At 41.9% G+C, this 22,731-nt stretch overlaps 1 protein-coding gene and 1 pseudogene across 3 annotated transcripts in view; both read left to right on the top strand.

The window, feature by feature from the left end:
• DIP2B (disco interacting protein 2 homolog B) overlaps window positions 1–22,731 on the top strand; it is a 231,097-nt gene that overhangs the window by 55,813 nt on the left and 152,553 nt on the right. The gene's annotated exons all lie outside the window — the stretch shown is intronic.
• LOC102188743 lies at window positions 17,155–17,632 on the top strand (annotated as a pseudogene).

Genomic DNA, 22,731 nt, shown 5'->3' with positions numbered 1-22,731 from the left:
GTATACCTGAAATGAACATGATTTAAGTCAGCTATTTTGTTGTTTAGTCGCTAAGTCATGTCCCTTGGACTGCAGGGAGATCCAACCATTCCATTCTGAAGGAGATCAGTCCTGGGTATTCTTTGGGAGGACTGATGCTAAAGCTGAAACTCTAATACTTTGGCCACCTCATGCGAAGAGTTGACTCATTAGAAAAGACTCTGATGCTGGGAGGGATTGGGGGCAGGAGGAGAAGGGGACGACAGGATGAGATGGCTGGATGGCATCACCGACTCGATGGACATGAGTTTGAGTGAACTCTGGGAGCTGGTGATGGACAAGGAGGCCTGGCGTGCTGCAATTCATGGGGTCGCAAAGAGTTGGACACGACTGAGCAACTGAACTGAACTGAACATAATACTGTTCAGTCTCTTTTGTAATATTGGTGTGTTTCCCTTTGAGGGATTCTTAATCTACTAGTAATTTGCCATGTTTTTCATCTCTATATTGTGAGGGCTACTAAGTCCTTTTGATTGAATTAAAGAGAATAAATAATATAGTGTCATAATTCAGATACTTGGAGTCACTTTCCAAAGTGACATGTGAATTGTTTTAGATTATCTCAAGTGACTTTGACTGTTGGATACAAGCTTTTGAATAAAAAAGGGGTGGTGGAGGAGGGGGAACTGTCTTGAGCTGTTCATCTAGATTTTGGATCCAGTCTTAAATAGTGGTTATATGTGATTCGAGAATGCAAAAACTAGAGGGCCTCGTTGTTGTTCAGTTGCTAAGTTGTGTCCGACACTTTGCAACTCCATAGACTGAAGCACTCCAGGCTCCTCTGTCCTCCACTGTCTTCCTAATATGCTCACATTCATGTCCATTGAGTCAGTGATGCTATCTCACCATCTCATCTTCTGCAACCCTCTTCTCCTTTTGCCTTCTGTCTTTCCCAGCATTAGGGTCTTTTCCAGTGAGTTAGCTCTTTGCATCAGGTGGCCAAAGTATTGGAGCTTCAGCTTCAGCATCAATCCTTCGATGAGTATTCAGGGTTGATATCCTTTAGGACTGACTAATTTGACCTCCCTGCGGTCCAGGGAATTCTCAGGAGTCTTCTCCAGCACTACAGTTAGAAAGCATCAGTTCTTTGGTGCTTAGCTGCCTTTATGATCCAACTCTGACATCTGTACATGACTAATGGAAAAACATTGCTTTGACTCTAAAGACCTTTGTCAGCAAACTTGATGTCTCTGGTTTTAAATACACTAGATTTGTTATAGCTTTCCTTCCAAAGAGCAAGTATCTTAATCTCATGGCTGCATAGTAAGGGAGTGTACGGTGATAAGGACAGGAAGGAAGTTAGCATTTAGCTCTCTTCTGTATATAGGGTTGGAGCAGATGCTTAAAAGCATAACTTTCCTGTTCCTTTTAGCAGTGCTATTTATGTTGAAATTTATGAAATTAATTTTTCTTTAAAAATGTCCTCGTATTATTTTATGGTCAGATTAATTTATCTAAATATAATTCATTAGTATGACTTAATGGCCATTGGGTGACTGGCAGTGGAGTAGGGACAGACTGATTGTAGTAAATATGAAATGTAAGCCAAATAAATACTTAGTCATGTTGGTGGTGGTTGTTTACTTGCTAGATTGTGTCCGACTCTTTGCGACCCCATGGACTGTGGCCCACCAGGCTCCTCTGTTCATGGGATTTTCCAGGCAAGGATGCTAGAATAGGTTGCCATTTTCTACTGCAAGGGATCTTCCCCACTGAGGGATCGAACCTGCAGTTCCTTCACTGGCAGGGGGATTTTATCACTGAGACACCAGAGATGAACAGCCAGATCAATTTTAACTACAGTCAGTATCTCAGTTGACTTAGCTGCCACAAAGAAACCTATCATACTTTGATAAAATTTAAGTGTAGAATAATTGTTAAATGTGAAGGTTATAAAGCACTGCTTTATTTACTCATGGAACCAGAAGACCAGTGCACCAGTTTTCATTCATTTCATTTGTTTGGGAGCTGCTGGTTGTTTGATTTCAACATATGCTTCAGTTTTGTTAAGGTATAATTTCTTCAACTTCGTTTTCTTTCCCTTTTTTTTGGCTCTTATTCTGTGTGCTTTCTTTGATCCTTAGCCTTGAAGCATTGGCATGACATGTGGCAAATTTATTTTTCAGTCTTCAGGTGGAGGGAATTGAGTTAATCATACATCTCAATTCATGACGCACCATCAACACTGGTTTGTGCAGGTCTTCTCTCTTAGCTTTTAAAATTAATTAGAATTAATTTTCTTTTACCTCCACTTCTCATTTCTGCTCTCAGTCTCCCTTAGTTCACTGTTCTAATATATTTGATGTATTTTTATAAATACACAGTGGGATTTTTTTTGGTTGTGTATTGTTAAATTTACCTAAATGGTGTGCTGTGGTCTTATCCCTCCAACCTCCCCTGGTCCTCATTTAGGGACTGTTTGAGGATGATATTTCTGTGTACACATCTTGTTCTTTGTGTATAACTGCCATCTACTGTCTGTAAATGACTTGTTCCCTCAGTAATGGGCACCCACATTACCTTCAGCTCCCCACTGCCACAGACAGTGGGATGTGTAGCCGTGTTCTTGTTCTCCTGTGGTCCTGTGGGAGAATTTTCTGGACCTGTGCTTAGAGTGAATTGTTGCATGTAATTTGATAAACACGACCAGATTTGGGCTCTTTGTGTGCCCAGTGGATCCTATTTCTCCATCTTCCTGCCAGCACTTGGCTTTATCTGCTTTTCTAATTTTTGCCTATCTGATATGGGTAAAGTGGTGTCTTAATGGTGTTTTAATTTGCATTCTCCAGTTACTAATGAGTTGCAATATATGTTTGAATTCTGTTGGGGCCATTTTAAATGTCTCTTCAGTGAATTACCTGTTCATATCTTTCACTCATTTCTTTAATTAGAGTTCATATCTTTTCCTGGTTGATTTGTAGACATCTTTTATCTAGTTTAGAATATTAGTGTCATAGTGTGTTAATTTTGTCAATGGTGCCTTTTGTTGAGCAGAAGCTAACATTGTTGTATAATTTTTTTACCTTATGGTTTCTAGGTCTTGTTAAATATAATAAAGGTAGTCTACATTTTAAATTATATACTTTAGAATTTAGTTTTTTACATTAAATCTTTAATCTGAGTCCATCATTATCTATGGCTTAGAATAGTAATCTTTTCCACTTGTAGTGAGATTGTTTTTCCAACCCCATGAACTACTTTGTGGTACCAAATTAGTTATACCTCTTATACATCATGTTTCTATATTTTCATGACTCTCTTTCTAACAGTCTTTGTTTTATTAGGTATATTTGTTTTTTCTCACATTAGTACCAACCTTTATTGTGTGTTTTTTGTTTTTTCACTCTGCTTTGTGCTGTCTTAAAAACTCATAGTGTTTATAAATTAAAAAGATGTAACTTCTTTCTCAAATTAATTATATAAACTCAGTGTAGTCCCAGTTTTGCATGTTAGTTGCTCAGTCGTGTCTTGACTGTTTCTGACCCCATGGGTTGCAGCCCACCAGGATCCTCTGTCCATGGGATTCACTAGGCAAGAATACTGGAGTGGGTTGCCATTTCCCTCTCTGGGGATCTTTCTGACCCGTAGGCTCAATTAAATTTCATCTGTTTTTACCCTTCAGATGTGGTAAACATTAACAAGTTTGAATGGAAAAGTAAAGATTTTTTTTCACAATTGATTTATCACTTTCTGGCCCTCTTAATGCATAGTCTATTTAAGTTCACAGTTTTTCTTGTGCCAACTTTGGCATTTTATATTTTTCTAGAAATTTATTCATTTTATCACTAAAAATTTTTTGTTGCTGTTGTTTTTTAAAATTTGTTTATTTGGCTGCACTGGGTCTTTGTTGCAGCTTATGAGATCTTTAGTTGCGGCATTCGGGATCTAGTTCCCGGGCCAAGGCTTGAATCTGGGCCCTCTACCTTGGGAACGGACAGTCCTAGCCCCTGGACCACCCGGGAAGTCCTCTCTTTTTCTTTAAGAATAAAAATTTTTATTTTAGGACAAGTTTAGGTTTACAGAAAAATTGTGGAGATAGTACAGAAAGTTCCCGTTGCAGCTGACAAATTCTTTAAGCCTTTCTTCATCTTTGTTTCACCTTCATTCCTGAAGGATATCTTCACTGAGTTTAGAATTTTGGGTTGACACTGCTTTTCTCTTGTGTGTGTGCTCGATCGTGTCTGACTCTTTACAACTCCATGGTCTGTAGACCGTCAGGCTCCTCTGTCCATGGGATTCTCCAGGCAAGAATACTGGAGTGGGTTGCCATTTCCTCCTCTAGGCTTTTCTCTTCGCACTTTAAAATTATTGTTCCACAGTGTCTTGGCTTCCATGATTTCTGATGAAAAGTCTGCATTCATTTAAATTACTGTTCCCTGGTATGTAATATGACTTTTTTTTCCTGGATATTCTTTTAAGATTTTTTTTTTTTCCTGGCAGTATGATTATGAGGTGTTTGTTTGGATGTGATTTTCTTTAAATTTATTCTGCTTGACTTTCTTCAATCTGTAAATTTGTGTCTTTCACCAAACTTGGGAAGTTTGCAGATATTATTTCTTCAGTTATTTTTTCTACATGAGCCAGTTTCTTCTTTTCTTCTGTGATTCCAGTGACATGGATGATAGTGTTTTATAGTTCTCTGAGGCTATGTTACGTTTTCTCAGTCTCTTTCTGGTCGTCGTATTGGGTCATAATATTCATCTGTCTTTATGGTTATTGAGTTTTCCCTCATTATCTTAGTTCTGCTCTCCAGCTCATCCTGTGATCTTTTTATTTGACATACTTTTCTGTTGTAAAATTTCCGTTTGGTTCTCTGAAAAAACACTTTTATTTTGAAATAGTTATGTATTTACAGGAAGTTTCAAAGAAATGTGCAAGAAAGTACCTTGAGCTTTCCCCAGGCTATCTCAGTGTTAACGTCTTGTGTAACTGTCGTACATTATTAATGAAAATTGACATTGGGACAATCCATAGAGCTTAGTCAGACTTTTCCAGTCACATATGCAGCTGTGTGTATGTGTGCACATTCCTGTGTGTGAGTATGAAGGTGAAACTTGCTCAGTTGTGTCTGACTCTTTGTGACCCCATGGGCTGTCCAGTCCAGTCCATGGAATTCTCCAGGCCAGAATACTGGAGTGGGTAGCCTTTCCCTTCTCCAGGGGATCATCCCAACCCAGGGATCCATCCAGGTCTCCCGCACTGCAGGCAGATTCTTTACCAGCTGAGCCACAAGGGAAGCCCACGTGTGAGTATGATTTTATGCAATTTTATCATGTGTTGTATCATGTAACTGCCCAACAGTCAAACTACAGAACTGTCATCATCATCCATTTGGTGTTTCTTTTCATTGTTTTTGCTTTTCTTTTGGGAACATCTGCTTTTCAAGAGTGTTTACCTTTACCTCATGGAGCATAGTTATAATAACTGCTTTAAAGTTCTTTGATAATTGTAATATCTGTTTAATTTTGGTTTTTGCATCTCTTGTTTTTTCCCCAAAGAATCGGTTATGTTTTCTTGGCTCTTTGTTTGTTGAGTAGTTTTGAATTGTGTCAGGAACATATTGAGTATTATTTTGTGAAACTTCGGGTGCTGTTGAAATCTTTTGTTTTAGCTGACAGTTGGTTTGGTTAGGTTCAGATCTTAAGTTTGGTTTCACCTTCTGTGAGTGGTGGTTCCGTTGTCATTTGAGCTCTCAGCATTTGCTGTACTTTTTGAAACTACACCACCCTTGGTCATTGGACTCAGGCAGTTTCTTACGTTGTAGTTCAGGCTCAACGCCTTTGCTGTCCGTCTTTGGATTTGTTCTGCACATGCAAACTTGGAGAGCAGACAGACACTGTAGGGGAGGGCACAGGGGAGAAGGACTCAGCCTGACTTATATTTGTTTATATGTAGAACTGAGGGCCCTCTCTTTCCAGTTTTTTCTTGTTTGGTGTATCCCCACATTCTTGGACTTCCAGGAGCCCCTTTCCCACGAAATTCTGTGGAGAAAGGAAAAAAAAAGAAAAAAGGAAAAAATTTACCTTGTGCTTTTTGCCTTGCTTTGGCTCTCTCTTTTCCCCAGTCCTGTGGCCAGAATGAGGAAGTTTCTCTCGGCATTTTTAGTTTGAGTGTCTGCTGTGCTATTTTGTGAATTGGATCAAAGCTGGGCAGTAGAGTTTTAAAAATAAAAAAGGGCAAGGAAACTCACTGGTACTGTAATTTTTCAAGTTTTTACTTCCCTTACCTATTTGATTGTTATTTACTTTTCTCCTTCCTCGGGTAGTTTTCTTTTTGTACTCAGTTCAGTTAGTTTAGTGAGAGTTGCTCAGTTGTGTCTGACTCTTTGCAACCCCATGGATATACATTCCATGGAATTCTCCAGGCCAAAATACTGGAGTAGCTAGCCTTTCCCTTCTCCAGGGAATCTTTCCAACCCAGGAATAGAACCGGGGTATCCCATGTGGGCAGATTCTTTAACAACAGAGCTATCAGGGAAGCCTACTCAGTTCAGAGTTTTTAGCTTTAATCGGTGGGAGAGAGATGGTGCAGTGGTAAAGAATCTGCCTGCCAGTTGCAGGAGAGGCAAGAGATTCCTAGATATGGAAGATCCCTTGGAGTGGGAAATGGCAGCCCGCCCCAGTATTCTTGCCTAGAACAGAGGAGCCTGGTGGGGTACAGTCCATGGGGTCGTATACAGTCAGACAGCTGGATAACTGAGCACAGCACCCAGTGGGAGAGAGAGTCTGTAGTGGGTTTACTCCATCTTGACATCTTTGGTAGGGTGTAATTTGATAAAATCAGGGCAAAAAAAAATTATCAAATAATAGAGAAACTAGTTAAGGGCATGGATTTGTGAAAGCAGAGAACTAGCCAGTACTGAATGTAAGTTTTCTATGAAATTGCCCCTTAGTCTGTGAAGAGTGTTGAGCTGTTAGAATCCATCAGTGTGTTCAACTTTGTGGGAAACAGTCTGGGGGAACAGTCATGCCTCATCCACTTTTTTGTAGACCAAACATATTAGGTTGAAGCATATGAGATTAACATTACTTGATCATCTTTGACTTACATAAACAGCAGTTTCTCATGAATTTGACCTATATTTAACTCTCAGTTCTGAAATCTGAAGAAAGAAAATGAAACTTCAAGTTTAAATATCATCTGTATTAAGGTGAATGCTTGCTGCTTTAACAGACAAATCCAAAATCTCAGATGCATTCATGCTTGCTAAGTCGCTTCAGTTGTATCCGATTCTTTATGACCCTATGGACTATAGCTTGCTAGGCTCCTCAGTCCGTGGGATTCTCCAGGCAAGGATACATGCCCTCCTCAGGGGATCTTCCTGACCGAGGGATTGAACCCTAGTCTCCTAGTCTCTCACGTTGGCAGGTGAGTTCTTTACCTGTAGCACCACCTGGGAAGCCCTCTCAGATGCATAACATGGTCCAAAATGGACTGTTGTTGAACAGGGAATGGGGGAAACCGCTTAGTGAGATCATGGGAGACCCAGGTTGATGAAGACTCATCCATGGTTCATACACAGCTTCCTGGGGTTCTGGGGGTTGATACCCAGCCAGGAGACTGGGAAAGGGAAGGGGTGACAAAAAAAGAGGATAACAAGAGCATACTCACTTCTTAACCTCAGTCCAGAGTGGACATGTTGGTTTGGTGAGATCCAACCTAGATGTAGGGGTGATGGGTAGGGTGGGGAGGCAGAAGATATAGTCTGTGTTTGTCAGCTGCTTTCTGGCACCACTTGTGAAGGGAAACGTAAATCTCTGGTGGGCAGCTAGCCGTCTCTGCCACACTATTTCTTGATCGCGTGGAGAGTGTCTTTCTTTCTTACTTATGGCTGTACTGGGTCTTTCTTGCTGCGAGGCTTTCCTCTAGTTGCAGTGAGCAGGGGCTGCTCTTCGTTGTACTGCGTGGGCTTCTCATTGTGGTGGCTTCCCTTGTTGCAGAGCAGAGGCCCCAGGGCACGTGGACTCAGCAGTGGCTCCCAGGCTCCAGAGCACAGCCTCAGTAGCTGTGGGGTGCAGGCTTAGTGGCGCTGAGGCACGTGGGGTCTTCCAGGACCAGTGTCTCCTGCATTGGCAGGTGGGTTCTTTACCACTGAGCCACCTGGGAAGTCAGGAGAACTCCTTCTTGCTTTGCGTATTAATTTGCTAGGGCTGCTGTAACAAAGACTAACACAGACTGGGTGGCTTAAACAATAGAAATTTATTTTCTCACAGTTCTGGAGACTGGAAGTCCAAGGTCAGGATGTCAGCAGGGTTGGTTTCTTCTGAGATCTCCCCTTGGCTTACACACGGTGCCTGCTCACCGTGTCCTCACAGTCTCTGTGTGCTCATCCCTCGTGTCTCTCTGTGTTCACGCTTCCTCTTTTAATAAGAAACCAGTTCAGTTGGATTAGGGCCCATCCTAAGGCCCTCATTTTAACTTACCTCTTTAAAGGTTCTGTCTCTCATTACAGTCTCATTCAGAGGTACTGGGTGTTAGGGCTTTGATACTTGAATTTTAAGGGGACAAAATTCAGCCCATAATATCACTGTACATTTATAATAAATGTATATGTTTTTTACTGAAAGTAGTCATACTCCATTAAATAGAAGAAGAAAGGGATGTTAGATCTGTGTTATAATTATGCTTTTAATGGATCTGGAATAAATTTTGAATTATATATGTTAATAAAGATTACCACTATCGCAGAAGCATTTTTCCTTACTTATTCGTCAAGGAAACAGTTTAGCAGTGAAGATAGTTTAGTTTTTAGTGAATGTGATTAGTGTTTTTCTCTCTTCCAGAGTTTGGAAGTGTTCTTTTCTTACTGTAACTTATCCAAGAGATATGTTCATTAGCAAGATAGTAAAGAGAGTTACCAACCATGTCACCTATAAGGAAATTACCACTCTCTGCAACATAAGAATAAATCTTATAAGATTTATAAATCTTGGCTTTTTTTTTTTTTTTGACATCTGCTATCTTACTTGTTGGGGCTTCCCCGATAGCTCAGTTGATAAAGAATCTGCCTACAGTGCTGGAGACCCTGGTTCGATTCCAGGGTAAGGAAGATCCACTGGAGAAGGGATAGGCTACCCACTCTAGTATTCTTGGGCTTCCCTTGTGGCTCAGCTGGTAAAAAATCTGCCTGCAATGTGGGATACCTGGGTTTGATCCCTGGGTTGGGAGGATCCCTTGGAGAATGGAAAGGCTACCCACCCTAGTATTCTGGCCTAGAGAATTCCATGGACTGTATAGTTCATGGATCTCAAAGAGTGGGACACGACTGAGCAACTTTCACGTTCATCCTACTTGTTATGCCTTGTTGACAGGGTGCCCCTCACTTACGTTTGAAGGGGTTCCGGGGAAGAGTGTTGCCTTGGCTCCCGTGTCAATGAGAGCGTCCCCATGGATAATTAGAGAAGCGAACAGGTGATTGTCCCTCAGTGGAGGGAGGAGCTCAGGGGACTGCAGGGGTCCCTAGGGCAGAGGCCTTGCCAGCTGTATCTCTTTAAGAGATCTGGGTGTGGGATCCCAGAGTCTGCAGTCAGGGCTGGAGCCTTGCAAGAGGTGACAGTTTCATCCTTTGGACTGGGACCGAGGTCTCCTGAAGAGCCCGCCGCTCCTGAACCAAGGCTCTTAACTTGTATTTGACTGTCCCGAGATGACTTATCGGGGACCCTGATTTCTACAGCTGCCAATACAGAGAGCCTGTCCCTCATCTTGTACGGGAGGCTGAGCTTCTTCCTTCTGTCTCTGTGAGCCTGGAGGGGCCTCTTCCTGTATAAACAAAGCTTGAAAACAGTTTCAGAGACCCCTATGAACCATTAGCACCCTTCTCCCTCTTCCTTTTGGTGACTGTTTCCAAAAAGCCTTGCATTTCTGTCGTGGTGTAGTTAGGCGTCTTTGTTGCTCATTCACACTGGCCATTGTTGGACTTTTTGGTACAGTAGATATTAACAGGGAATGCCTGGGACAGAGGTTTCTTCCTCAACTCATATGCTGCCGCCTCCCATTCTTGGGGGTCCCAGTCGACCATTGAGGGGTCGGGGTCCCCCTCCAACAGTGTACCATTAGCAAATATATTTGGGAAAGCTCCAGGCTCCAAGGATGTAGCCTTTACAACTTGGCATATGGATATGCCACTATTCTCAGAGACATCCAAATCATGGGGGCCTTACAAGCTTCTAGTATTTTTTTAACCTCCTCTGGGGACTAAGGAGGGTCTGGTACCCAGTGTTTTGGGCCCCAGTTTCAGCAACGTATGATGCCCTTGCTTCACAGTGTTTGCTTCCAGGTGCCATGATGGCCGGGACTTTTTAGGAGATTTTGTTTTATTGGAACTTGTTAAATGACATTTTGTTTCTGAAAACCAAGGCCATGTTATGTGGTTGGTTGCCTTTGCAGCCTACCAGACACTTGACGGCGGAAGAGAATGTGCTTGTGAACTCCACCATCTGAACTGTTGGACCCCTTCTCTTGGCCTGCTGTTTCATCACCGCCATTCCCAGTGGGTTAGAGGCAAAACTCTAAGGGAAAAATAAGGCTCTTTACCTCTTATACAGGTGGTGATTAAAGATTGTGTAGCCTCACTGTCGAATGTCAGAACCTGTTTTTTTGACTCCTCAGGATTACCTTTTACGGGGTGAGGTTTAGTTCTCTTTTATAAAACTATATTCCACCTTTATAGTTTCATTACAGAGTCTTAGTTCCCCAACCAGGGATTGAACCTTGGGCCAGGTTCAATCAGTAAAAGGGCTGAGTCCTAACCACTAGATCGTCAGGAAATTCCCTACTCCACGTTCAAATGAACTATAATTATTTTGAATATTATATACATATCAGGTAAATATTGATATCTTTAGAGATTTTGCCTTTATGCTTGTTTTTGTAATTACTGTATTAAAAGTTATATTAATATCAGATGAATACTGGTTTTTAAAAGATTGTATTTTTACATGTTTTTATATTTATTATGAAACTAATAAGTTTAACAATCTACTGGCTTCCAAAAAGGAGTAACAGCTCAGCTTCTGTGTTGACATCTGCTGCTGGCTGTTAAAGTGAGAAATCTTTTCCAGTTTGGTTGTAGAAACTTGTCACCTCTATGAATGAAGTTATCCAATTACTTTATGAGAGATTCCGTAGTCAGACCAGTTTTTTGCTGTGTCATGATCCTTTTATCATTTCTGAAAATCAACTCTTAAGATTTTCCAGGTCTTGCTTAAAAATGAGACAGTTCTATAGTTTTTCTTTATATGTTTACTTAACATGTTCATATCTTAAAAAACAGATCTAGGGAATTCTGTAGTATATGGTGTATGTATTTCTTCTCTCTGTGTCTCTCTCTCCCCTCTTCCCGCCCCCCCCCATATATATATATACACACACACATACACATATATATATATACATATATAGTGTTCAACATGTATTCCTTGGATCAGTTAATATTTGAGCAGCTACTAAGTTCAAACATTGTTCTGCATGAGACAATTGCTGACTGTATAAATGCATAAAGATAAAGGCAGACAATATGTGGATATATGAGGCTTAAACACTTTTTTCAGTACCTTGGGTTACTTGAGAACTTCCTTTCAGTGAGCAGCCTTAAATATGTAAAACAATAGTCTCAGAAGTTTTGATTTCATTCTTTCAACAGAAGTTTTATTAACTAACTGCTTTACTATTTAGTAGATTCTGGGGATAGCAAAGTGACTCTGACCCAGTTCCTGTCCACAAAGGGCTCACAGTCTAATCAGGAACTGATTTGTAATGAAAAGGAAGTTAAAGGTTGATTATATGCTGAGGTAAACGATAATAGAGGTATGAAAAGAAAATGCCATGGCAACACAGGGGAGGGGTTGGGGAATGGGCTTGCCAGGAAAAGCCTCACAGAGGATATATTATTGTTGGCAGCCCCTTGAACGACTTTGGCTGTGAGTAGATGGGAGTTCAATTCTCTGTGACCCTTGGAACCTAGGCCTTTTAATTATTCATAAATAACTTAAACATACAACTAGGACTGGGAGTTTATTTAAAAGATGCACCTGCGTTTCTAGTTTAACCTTTAGTTTAGTCCTTTAGGAAAAGGCGTTTATGGATGCAGCTGTATGGCAGCGTTACAGATGTTTGCTCTTTAGAGTTCCTTACAGCACAGTTACACATATACTGCTTTGCTTAGGTTGCCCTCTCCTTTTTAACACAAAATGTCTCTCATTTATAGTATATGGCTCCTTTTAAAAAGAAATGCACCTTTACAAAGGAGATTTTAGGTTTTTCATTTCTGTGTTGTGAAGTTAAGATACATTTCTTGGAAAAAAATGTTTGCTGTAAGCGGAACTGAAAACATTTGCTAGGAGAGAGTTAAGGGTCGCTAAACTCGTGACATGCTGGATCTGTGGTGAGCGGAGAATGCTTTCACAACAATTCGATTCAGCAAACACTCACTGAGTGCCGTGGTCAAAGCACTGCTGCTAGACACTCTGATGGAAAAGAAAATGAACAAAACATAGGCTGTGTTTTAAAGGATCTTCCAATTTACTGCACTGAGTCTCCTTTCTTCTCTTCTCCATTTTTGCCATTTCCCAGATAATGAAAAGTAGAGCTGTAATTTATCGATTCTGTAAGCTGAAAAGGGTATAAAATTAGTTTGCTTAAAATGTTGAGCTGGTTCTCCTTCCTGCTGCCAGGATTTAAAATAACAGAAAATATTTGGTGCCTCCTTCCACAAATTAACATTTCCATGAGTGGCTGCTTTTCATGGAGCATCTTGAGCCAGCCCCTCTCGTGCTGTGAGTCTTCATTGACAGTATTAAATCAGATCTGAGCAGCTCTAGGAGACAGTTGAGAGTTTGAGAATATGCCCAGTGTCAGCATCTTGGCTAGAGAGTGCTCTTAAACAAAGAACACTCTTGGCACCCAACAACCGATTAGACGTGTACCATTCAATGTGTGAGCTCCAATAAATAAGCCACGCAGGGCATTCAGTGCTTTCATTTGGGCAGAACTAAATGGTTAAGTGTCCGTTTAGGCTTCCCCCTAAGTCTGTTCCAGGCAGTCAGCACATAATCCAGAAGATGTAAAATCTCCCAGTATAGCCACTTCCCTTTACTATGTAAAGCTCTGTGCGGGGTGCTTCAGGCTGTAAAGAGACAAGACTGAGTACCAGTCAGGCAGTTTACGGATTGAGTGGCACCCTGCTCTAACTGTTCGACCTGCCATCCCATTGCAGGTCCATTTCTTCCTGGCCTGCCCCGGTCTGTAGCCACCTACCACGTGGTGTTGACCCTGACTCATTCAGTATGGTTCTTCTAACACAGTCTGTAACCTTATCCTGAATGTGGAGTGGATATTGGAAACAGTAAGAGATGGGCCTAGATTGCTGGACAGTGTCTGCAGTGACTGATGAAGCCCATTGTGACACTAATCACTTGAGGTATTGCCTTAGGGCTGTTGTATTTTTGTGATCAGGTCTCATGAACAGGCGGAACCCAGATAGGAAGCAGTCTTTAAAAATGGTTAGCCCATTTGGTTTACATTTCCTTTTTCTACAGAGTGTGTATTTTCCTGTCCTCAGACTAAAATCGGCATAGTGTGGTATATAATAGTGTGAGGTTATTTTGCATGAAATCACTTGATCCATTTATTCAAGTAATTTATCTTTTCAGGTATTTTTTAAATGATCTGGGATAAATATTTATGAATTATATGTAAGTACTTGGAGAGTATTTGGCGATGTGTTTTTCTTAAGAATAGAATTATGCTTTGATTTCCTTGACTGTGTTTGATGATATTAAAAGTTCTTGGAAATTTGTTCCAAAGTCTGAAAGTGGATGGAATGTTTGGGATTAATTTCAACTGTAATTATGTTTTAATGGTGGTAGTGTCTCACCTGTTTCATATTACAACAAATGAGAAGTGCAACACACCATCAAAATGGTAAAGAAGCTTCCATCTAAAAGGAAGGAGAATAACATAACCATTTAAAAGTCTTAAATTATTTTACTGTGCATGTGTTAGTCGCTTAGTCGTGTCTGACTCTTTGCGATCCCCTAGACATAGCCCACCAGGCTTCTCTGTCCATCGGATTCTCCAGGCAAGGATACTAGAGTGGGTTGCCATTCTCTTCTCCAGGGGATCTTCCTGACCCAGGGATCAAACCCGGGTCTCCTGCATTGCAAGCAGATTCTTTATTACTTTGCCACCTGGAAAGCCCTTATTTTACTAGGATTACATTAAACTAGATTAATTAGATTGTATTTATCTAAAGTTACTTAAACTTTATGTTAGGATCTAGAAGGGAGGGGAGAGCAATAAATAGCACCTTCCTCTCCCACCCAAGTTTTGAATAGATTGGATAGAAACTAAAGGATTAGCAAATAGGGATTATAATATCACCTTTATTATTGATGAAGGCAAGGTAAAGGAAGCAGTTTAGTATTAGAGCCAAATTGGCTTGTTAAATTCCAGAATTAGGCAGACCTGCCCCCTGGTCACATTACTGCTGGATTAGAGAAGGCATGTGTAGTAGTAGACAATGCTTCCAGCCAGCTTCTAGTTTACTCTTAAGAGGAAGAAAGGCACAACTGGACCGTTTATTTTCCCCACATCTGCCAGTCAGATCAGTTACTTCCCTTCCCAGGATAGAAGCATGTAAGTGACAAAGAATTGCCAGGGATGTTACAACTGGTGGGGCCACATTCAGGAAGCCAGACTTTAGCAATGAGGAGTTAACGCTCCTCAAAAGCATTTGGCTCCTTCCTGTGTGTGGTTTCCATGAAGAATGGGTTGGTCCCAGGTAGGAAGTGGTAGCATAGCTAGGCTAGGAGCAAGCTTCTGTTTTGGGGAAGAGACCTTATAACAAGTGGCCTCTTGGAAATTACAGCAGACGTTTGTTTACCAGAATCATGGGAATTGTGCGCCCTTAGGCAGCCCTCGCTGCTTTCTGAAACATCTGTGGTTTGGCATCTTTCCTGGGCATTAAGTGGAGGTCCACAACTTAGTTTGCTGCTGTCCTTTAGCATTTTAAAATATACCTGCTGTTCTGTCTCTTCTCTGAGTTTTCTTCACAGACTCCTTTTGTCTCCTCCCCAGCCCCTAGTGTTTCCCTTGATTGTAGCCAACTTTCTTTTCACTTGACACTCTTAACCTTGGCTGCCAGCCATTTACACGGTTTTAGCTGTTTAGTATATTGATGATTTCCAAATCTTTCTCTCCACCCAGACCTCTGTTCTGAGCTCCATATTTATATGTCTGGCACTCTGTTTAACAGTTCCACCTGGGCCGTCTGAAACTGACTGACTCTTCCTCCACGCTCTCAACTACCACCGCTCAGAAACCCTTGAGCGTTCCGTTTTGTATCCACAGTTCTTGTGAGTGGCACCTAGGTTACAGAAACATGGGTGTCGCCTCAGCAGGCTCTTCCTCTCCTTTGTTGCTTATCTCCCAGGTCAGAGGTCAGCATCTAACCGGAGGCCTGTGAGCCTCGAATGGATTTTTACATTTCTGAGTTGTTTAAAACAAGCACGTATGTGTGTTTGTTATGGAGGCCCTCTGTTGTCTGCACAGCCTTTGTATTTACTATCTGACTGCTGTCCTAGGTCAACAAATCTTACCAGTTCTCCCTCCAAAACATCACTGTTGCTTTTTTCTCTCTATCCCCACTGGCCCTTGCTCCTCCCCATCTCACTTGCCCTATTTCTCTCTTGGCCCCCTCACTAAGTGTTGTCAGATTCCTTTATAAAACACAAAACCCTAGTGATGTCCTTTCTTGTTTAAAATCCTGCAGTGTATTTTGCCCTTTCATTTTCTTCCTACAACCTCTTCAGCCCATAGGACTCTGCTCAGTGGTCACCTCTTCCGTTAAGCCCACCTGTCTCCTGCAGTTATGCCCCTGTTCCACCTGGTTTGTACTTCTGTTATTGCACAGTCTAGATTGTGTTTTGAGAGCCCATTTCCCATTCAGTCACCCCTGCTCCACCACGTACACCTGGAATTCAGGTTTCGTTTCCAGTTTGTTTCTATATCTTCTTTACCTAGCTGTGTGTGGCATCTCAGAGGACTGTAATGAATTAATACATACAGTGAGTGCTTTAAGGAACTTAGTTCTTAGTTCCTAACATAAAAAAAATATTCGTGAAGATTTAATTAATCAGTTTGAGTTGGTGGTGGTTCCGTCACTCAGTCATGCCCAACTCTGCAGCTCCATGGACTGCATCATGCCCGGCTTCCCTGTCCTTCACCATCTCCCAGAGTTTGATCAAACCATGTCCGTTGAGTTGGTGATGCCATCCAACCATCTTGTCCTCTGTCGTCCCCTTCTCTTCCTGCTTTCAATCCTTCCCAGCATCAGGGTCTTTTCCAGTGAGTCGGCTCTTTACATCAGGTGGCCAAAATATTGGAGCTTCACCATCAGTCCTTGCAATGAATATTCGGGGTTGCTTTCTTTTAGGATTGACTGGTTTGATCTCCTTGTAGTCCAAGGGACTCCCAAGAATCTTCAATGACACAGTTCGAAAGCATCAATTCTTTGGCGTTCAGCCTTCTTTATGGTCCATTTCTCACACTTGTACATGACTACTGGAAAAACCATAGCTTTGACTATACTGGATTACTGATCTTAACAAATTTTATCCATTTTCTTCTCCAGGAGATCTTCCCAGACCCAGGGATCGAACCTGTCTCCTGCATTGCAGGCAGATTCTTTACCACTTGATCCATGGAGGAAGGACCTTTCTGTCTTATACTTTGAATGAATTATTACTAGTGTATAATTTTTTTTTAAACATCATTCATTGGTCATTTGGAAAATACTGAATCAGTATGTTAGGTACATCTTTCAAATTATGGCACATTTCATTATACATTAGCAAAAGTTGCGTTTGTTAATGTCACATTCAGTCTCATAAGAAAAAATGCTAAGTATTGGAAAGCTGTCAAGCTCAAGTATTCCAAAATTTTGATTTTTGCTTTGAAGTTACCTCCAGTTCACTGAAGTTTATGATTGTTATCAGTGCTGCTGGTACCAAGCTCACTTGGTTAATTTTTAAGAGAATGTCTGCCAGATACTGAAGTCTGAAAACCATAGTTTGTCCATCAGTTCAAGTAGAAATGATGTTAAAGTAGGAATGGTGTATGGGTGTTAAGTGCTCTCAGGAGGTAGCCACTGCCATCTGTCGGGCATTACTTCTGGCCAGACTGTTTGTCGTCCCTGTTCAGTGAGGTTCCTGGGGGAGCAAGGTCCGCAAGCCTCATGCTGTCCCTTGCAAGGTGACTCGCCACTGTGGCTCTGTGCTGGTGTGCCTCATCCCGGTCTCCAGGGACACTGGCATCATCTCAGTCCCTGTGCCCAAGAAGCTACTGGTGATGGCTGAATTGACCACTGCTGCATCTCCATCCTGCCATCACTGCCATCCGGGGCAGCTTTGCCAAGGCCACTTTTAATGCCATTTCCAAGACCTACAGTTATCTCACCCCTGATCTCTGGAAAGAGTCAGTGTTCACTGAGTCTTTGTCTGAGCCTCCGTATCAGGAATTCACTGATCTTCTTGTAAAGACCCACTCCAGAGTTTCCGTGCAAAGGACCCAGGCTCCAGCTGTAGCCATCACATAGGTTTATATGAGAAAAATAAAGTGAATGAAGCCAGTTTAGAAAAGAAAAAAGACAGCCAGTTCAGCTCAGAACTGTGTAAGTGCTTTTCCTTGAGACAACACAGAATATTAGGAAGATGTGGACTCAGGGATCGAGATGTAATAAAACCAGTAACTTCCACTGTACATGTGTGGCCTAAGTCACCACTGCCTTGATTTGTGCTAAGTCTCCAGTCATTTTATTCACCATTGCTTTTATGCTATGAGAGCAAATACTTTATGAATTTTGAGATCCATTGTTATGGATGAAGAGCAAAAGGTTCAAATATAAAATAGCCTTTCACACAGTAAAAATGGCAAAAAATCTTTTTATATCCTTATTAAAGTATTTTACACTTTGTGGACCTTTGTAAGTTCTTGCGGGACCCCCAGAAATCAATGGATCACATTTTGGGGAACTGCTGATTTACAGCAGTTTGTGGCTTGACTTGTTTCTTTTCTCAGATTTCTTCTATTTGCCTTTACTTTTACTGAGATAGACGCTATAGATATGCTGATCTGGGTAGAATACCATCTGGACTCGCAGCCTCTGCACTAGAACAATGCTAGGACTGGCTCTGGGCCCAAAAGAGAAGACCGGTTCACAGCCTCACCTTGGCCTTCAGGAACACAAGCAGCAGGGAAGGGCCATAAACCTGCTAGCCTTGTTGGCTTGCTGTGCGCGCGTTCAGAAACTGGTCACATCACACCGACCTGAGTCCAGAGGGAGACGTTAACTGTGAGTCAAGTGCTTTCCTTCTGAAGCAGTCTTTCAGGCTCCAGGGCGGGAGAGGTTCTCAGGCCCTCCGTAGGTCTCTCAGACCTACACTCTCTAGTCCCAAAGCTTCTGAGTCATATCACAGCCTTTTCATTCTAATTATCTCCAGGAAGGGGTCTCCAGATTTCCTGGCTGTAATAAAACTTAGGAGTTAAGAGGTTTTTCCATTTGAGTACTCTCGATGCTCCCTTGTGAAACTTAAGTCCGTTTCCTTTAGTTTTGTTTTTAATAAAAATAGCCAGTAAGAGTGCGCCTCATGCTACTGCTTTATATTCTGAAGAAAATTTATTTTGCTGTATCTTCAATCTATTTTTTAGCCTTTTTTTTTTTCTTTTTTCCTTCTAATTTTTAATCCAGTTCCTTTAGTCCAGTGGGCTTCCCTGGTGGCCCAGAGGTTAAAGCGTCTGCCTGGAATGCGGGAGACCCAGGATCAATTCCTGGGTTGGGAAGATCCCCTGGAGAAGGAAATGGCAACCCACTCCAGTACTCTTGCCTGGAGAATCCCGTGGAGGGAGGAGCCTGGTAGGCTACAGTCCATGGGGTCACAAAGAGTCGGACACAACTGAGCGACTTTACTTACTTTAATCCAGTAGTCCTGAACTAGGGTGATTTTGCCCCGCAGTGGACATTTGACAGTGTCTAGAGGCATTTTCGATTGTCACAACTTGGGGGATGCTCCTGGCATCTAGTGGATAGAGAGCCGGCCTTCATTTCAGCAAAATCAGTCATTCTATTGTTACAGTAAGATTTTCACTGAAATTATATTCGGTTGATAGGACTAGCCAACAATGCATAGCCTCTATCACCTCAGAATCATCCAGTCCAATATGTCAGCAAGACCAGTCTTAGAAGACTGTACTTTAGTCCTTCCTTGTAATTTAACTTTTTATTGTTTTTTTTTTTCCCGAATTAACAGTTTGATTTTACTTTGCATATTGTCTAGAATTGTAGTTTTATGTAGAGAAAATATTTTGGTTATGTTCAGAATAATTAAAGCTTTTAGAGGTGGGTTTCTCTTTTGAATATGACTTATGTTTGTACCTCAGCTCATAATACATCATTTGTTTCTAAGCCTGAGTAAGTGCAACTACCTGATGACTTTTTAAAAAATACAGGTTTATGGGCCCCAGCCAAATCTTAAAAGAACTCTTCTAGAAATTCCTGTAAAATTCCAGACTTGGAAACCGCTGAAACAGATACGTATTCATAAACTAAGAAACGTTTAGAATAGCTGCTGCAAAGAGAAGATGGTCTTTGTGGCTCTCAGAGATAACATCCACCCTCCTGGGCAACCAGTTCTGTCAGTGAAACCAGTCAGGTAACCCTCCGATGGGCAAGGTAGAACCAGAGCAGTGGTGTCCTTAAAATTTTGGCTCTTTCCAGTCATATGGTGTCCAGTTCATTTTATTTGCCACAAGTTTGGTTTTAGAAGGGGTTGGTAGGGGAAAGAGATGTGGGAACGGATGGAGGAGAGCTGTGTAGTAGAATCAGAGAAATATGATCTACCTTTTTTCTCAGGAGGGGCATTACTCAGTGCTGATTTCTCCTCAGTAGCATTCATTTGCTACCCACATTCACCACAGTGGTTAAGTGTCTTTAAAAGCTACTTCTGGTATAAATTAATCTGACCAAGGCAGCAGGGGCCTCTGGGAAGCACAGAGGACTGTCCACTCCACTCCCACCAGCAAGGATACTCTCGTCTCAGTCCTTTCTTTTCTTCCTCCCTGCTTCCTTTTCTCCCTTCTCCTCCTCTGCCTCCCCCTCCTCCTGACCAGGGATCAGCCCTGACCCCCTGCATTGGAAGCACATAGTCTTAACCACTGGACACATCCCAGCCCTTTACTTTTTTTGCTAAAAGAGACGTTAATGAAGATGAGCTTGTTTGTTGTGGTGGTTCCAAGAGCTCTGGAGATCAGACATTTGTTGAGGAAGGAAAGAAAAGTTGATCACTTTTATTTTACTTTTTTCTTTTTCTCTTCATTTTTGAGGCTCACATGTTACCTTTAATAGTGATAGAGGCAGAGCTTAGTGTGGGAGCCAGGCAGCCTGCATCTGAACCCCGTGAGTTGGGCAGTAGTGCCCCCTTGTCTCAGACTGCACTGGGGGACCTGGGCAGGCCTCACGCAGTAAGATACATGGTCAGTGGGGCAAGCTTGATCCTACAAAACAGACAAGAGAGAGGGTTATTTTTCAAATAAAGTGAATTTTGTTTGGAAGGATAAGGGCTTCCTTTCCTGATGAGTTAGTTGTTAAGGAAGCAAACTAGAATTTTGGAAATGAAAAAAATTATGAAATATTGGGGAATATTAATTTATATTGGAAACATAAAATAAATATTGGGTTCAGTTCAGTTGAGTCACTCAGTTGTGTCTGACTCTTTGCGACCCCATGAATCGCAGCACGCCAGGCCTCCCTGTCCATCACTAACTCCCAGAGTTCACTCAGACTCATGTCCATCAAGTCAGTGATGCCATCCAGCCATCTCATCCTCTGTCGTCCTCTTCTCCTTCTGCCCCCAATCCCTCCCAGCATCAAGAGTCTTTTCCAATGAGTCAGCTCTTCGCATGAGGTGGCCAAAGTACTAGAGTTTCAGCTTTAGCATCATTCCTTTCAAAGAACACCCAGGACTGATCTAAAATATAACAATATTTGGTTATATTTTAGTGTTCTGGCTTTCTTTTATTACTTTTTACTTTTTTTAAATGGAGATTTTCAAATACATTTCAGAGTAGAGAGACTGGTATAGGGAATCCCTGAATACTGATTACTTCAACATCAACAGTTACTTTCACATGGCCAGTCTAATTTTGTCTATACCCTTACCCACTTTCTCTTGCCCTCTTCAATTATTTTAAAGCATATCAAGTATCAGTATGCATTTTAATCTAGAAATATGTAAGATAGTCTGTGGTCACATTTCCTCTGATTATGTAATTTTTTTTTTCTATTTGGTTTGTTGTCTGATCTCCTTTTTTTAAAGATGCTGATGATTGATTGAAATCCTGGGAATGTGTAGAGAGTCTGTAATATTCTGTTTTGGTGGGAGAGGGGACATTTACTTATATTAGATCAGTGATTTCCCAAGGTGATATTACAAACCTAGTTCTTGGTATAAATTTGAATAACAACCTTGATTGAAGGAAGTATTGATCATGTACGGAAAGTCTTACCTGAAATTCCATGTTGACATAACCACGGTCTGAAATGGGATTCATCACTGTCAGGAAGCCCAGTTGTAAGTTTGCTTTCTCAGGTTCTAAGAAGAGTGCTTCATACCTTTCCCTCAAACCTTACAGACTTCTGTTCTCTCAGCTGATGGCTTTGTTTGGTGCTTGCCTGAGAATATAAGAATCTGTCTAGAAGGACGCCCTCATCTGCCCTCCTCCTCATCCAGAGGTTTTTGTTTTGGCAGTGGGCCACTCTCCTCTCATTTCCCTCCGGTTGTCTCCTGACCCTCCACCCGCATCGCAGTGCTTCCCTCTGCTCCGAGTGCCCCGCCTCCTTCCCGGGGCCCTTGCTGCTTCTCTGGCCCCCTTCCCGCCCCTCGCATCTCCAGGCTGCCCCTGTCTGTTGGAGCATCCCTGTTAGTGTACAGATAGGCTCTGGCGCTCCCCGTCTGTAGAAAGAAACCGTCCCTTGTTAAATTCATCTCTCTTGATTTCTAGCGGCCCATTTTTTTCTCCCCTTCACAGTTAAACCTTTCACAAGAGTTGTCTATTCTTTCTTTTACCTTTTTTTTCTTCCATTCACTCCTTGAACCGCTCAGTACTGGCTCCGTTCCTCACTACTTCACTGAAACCATTCTTGCCAAGAGCCCCCAGGTCCTCTGTGATGGAATCCAGTTGTTTTCTTTCTGTCTCACAGACCAGTCCTTCTCCTTCTCTTTTACTGCCTCCGTGCTCTGCGTGACCTCTAAGTGCTGGAATGCCTCCAGGCTCAGTTTTGGGCCTCACTTCTCTCTATTTGTACTCTTTCCCCTTGGTCATTTCACTTACTCCCGTGGCTTTAAATGTCATCTTTATGCTGATGACTCCTGAGCATGTAGCTGCAGCCCTGACCTGTCCTCTGAGTTCCACCTGGAGATCAGGAACCTATGACTCAGGCTTCATTGGTGCAAAAGAAAGTTCTGGCTTTTCCCCCAACCCTTTTTCATTTCAGTTGGTAGATCCTGATACACCCAATTGCACAAGTCAGTAACTTGGAAATCATCTTGTATCTTCCCTGTCTCCGTCCAGCCCATCAGCACGTCTTATCAATTCTACCTTACACGTATCTCAAGTATCTTCACTTCTCTTTGTCTATAC

Source organism: Capra hircus, chromosome 5 (assembly GCF_001704415.2).
Source record: "Capra hircus breed San Clemente chromosome 5, ASM170441v1, whole genome shotgun sequence".
Lineage (NCBI taxonomy): Eukaryota > Metazoa > Chordata > Mammalia > Artiodactyla > Bovidae > Capra > Capra hircus.
Note: the sequence above shows the minus strand (reverse complement) of the source record. Positions and strands in the feature narration are given on the sequence as shown.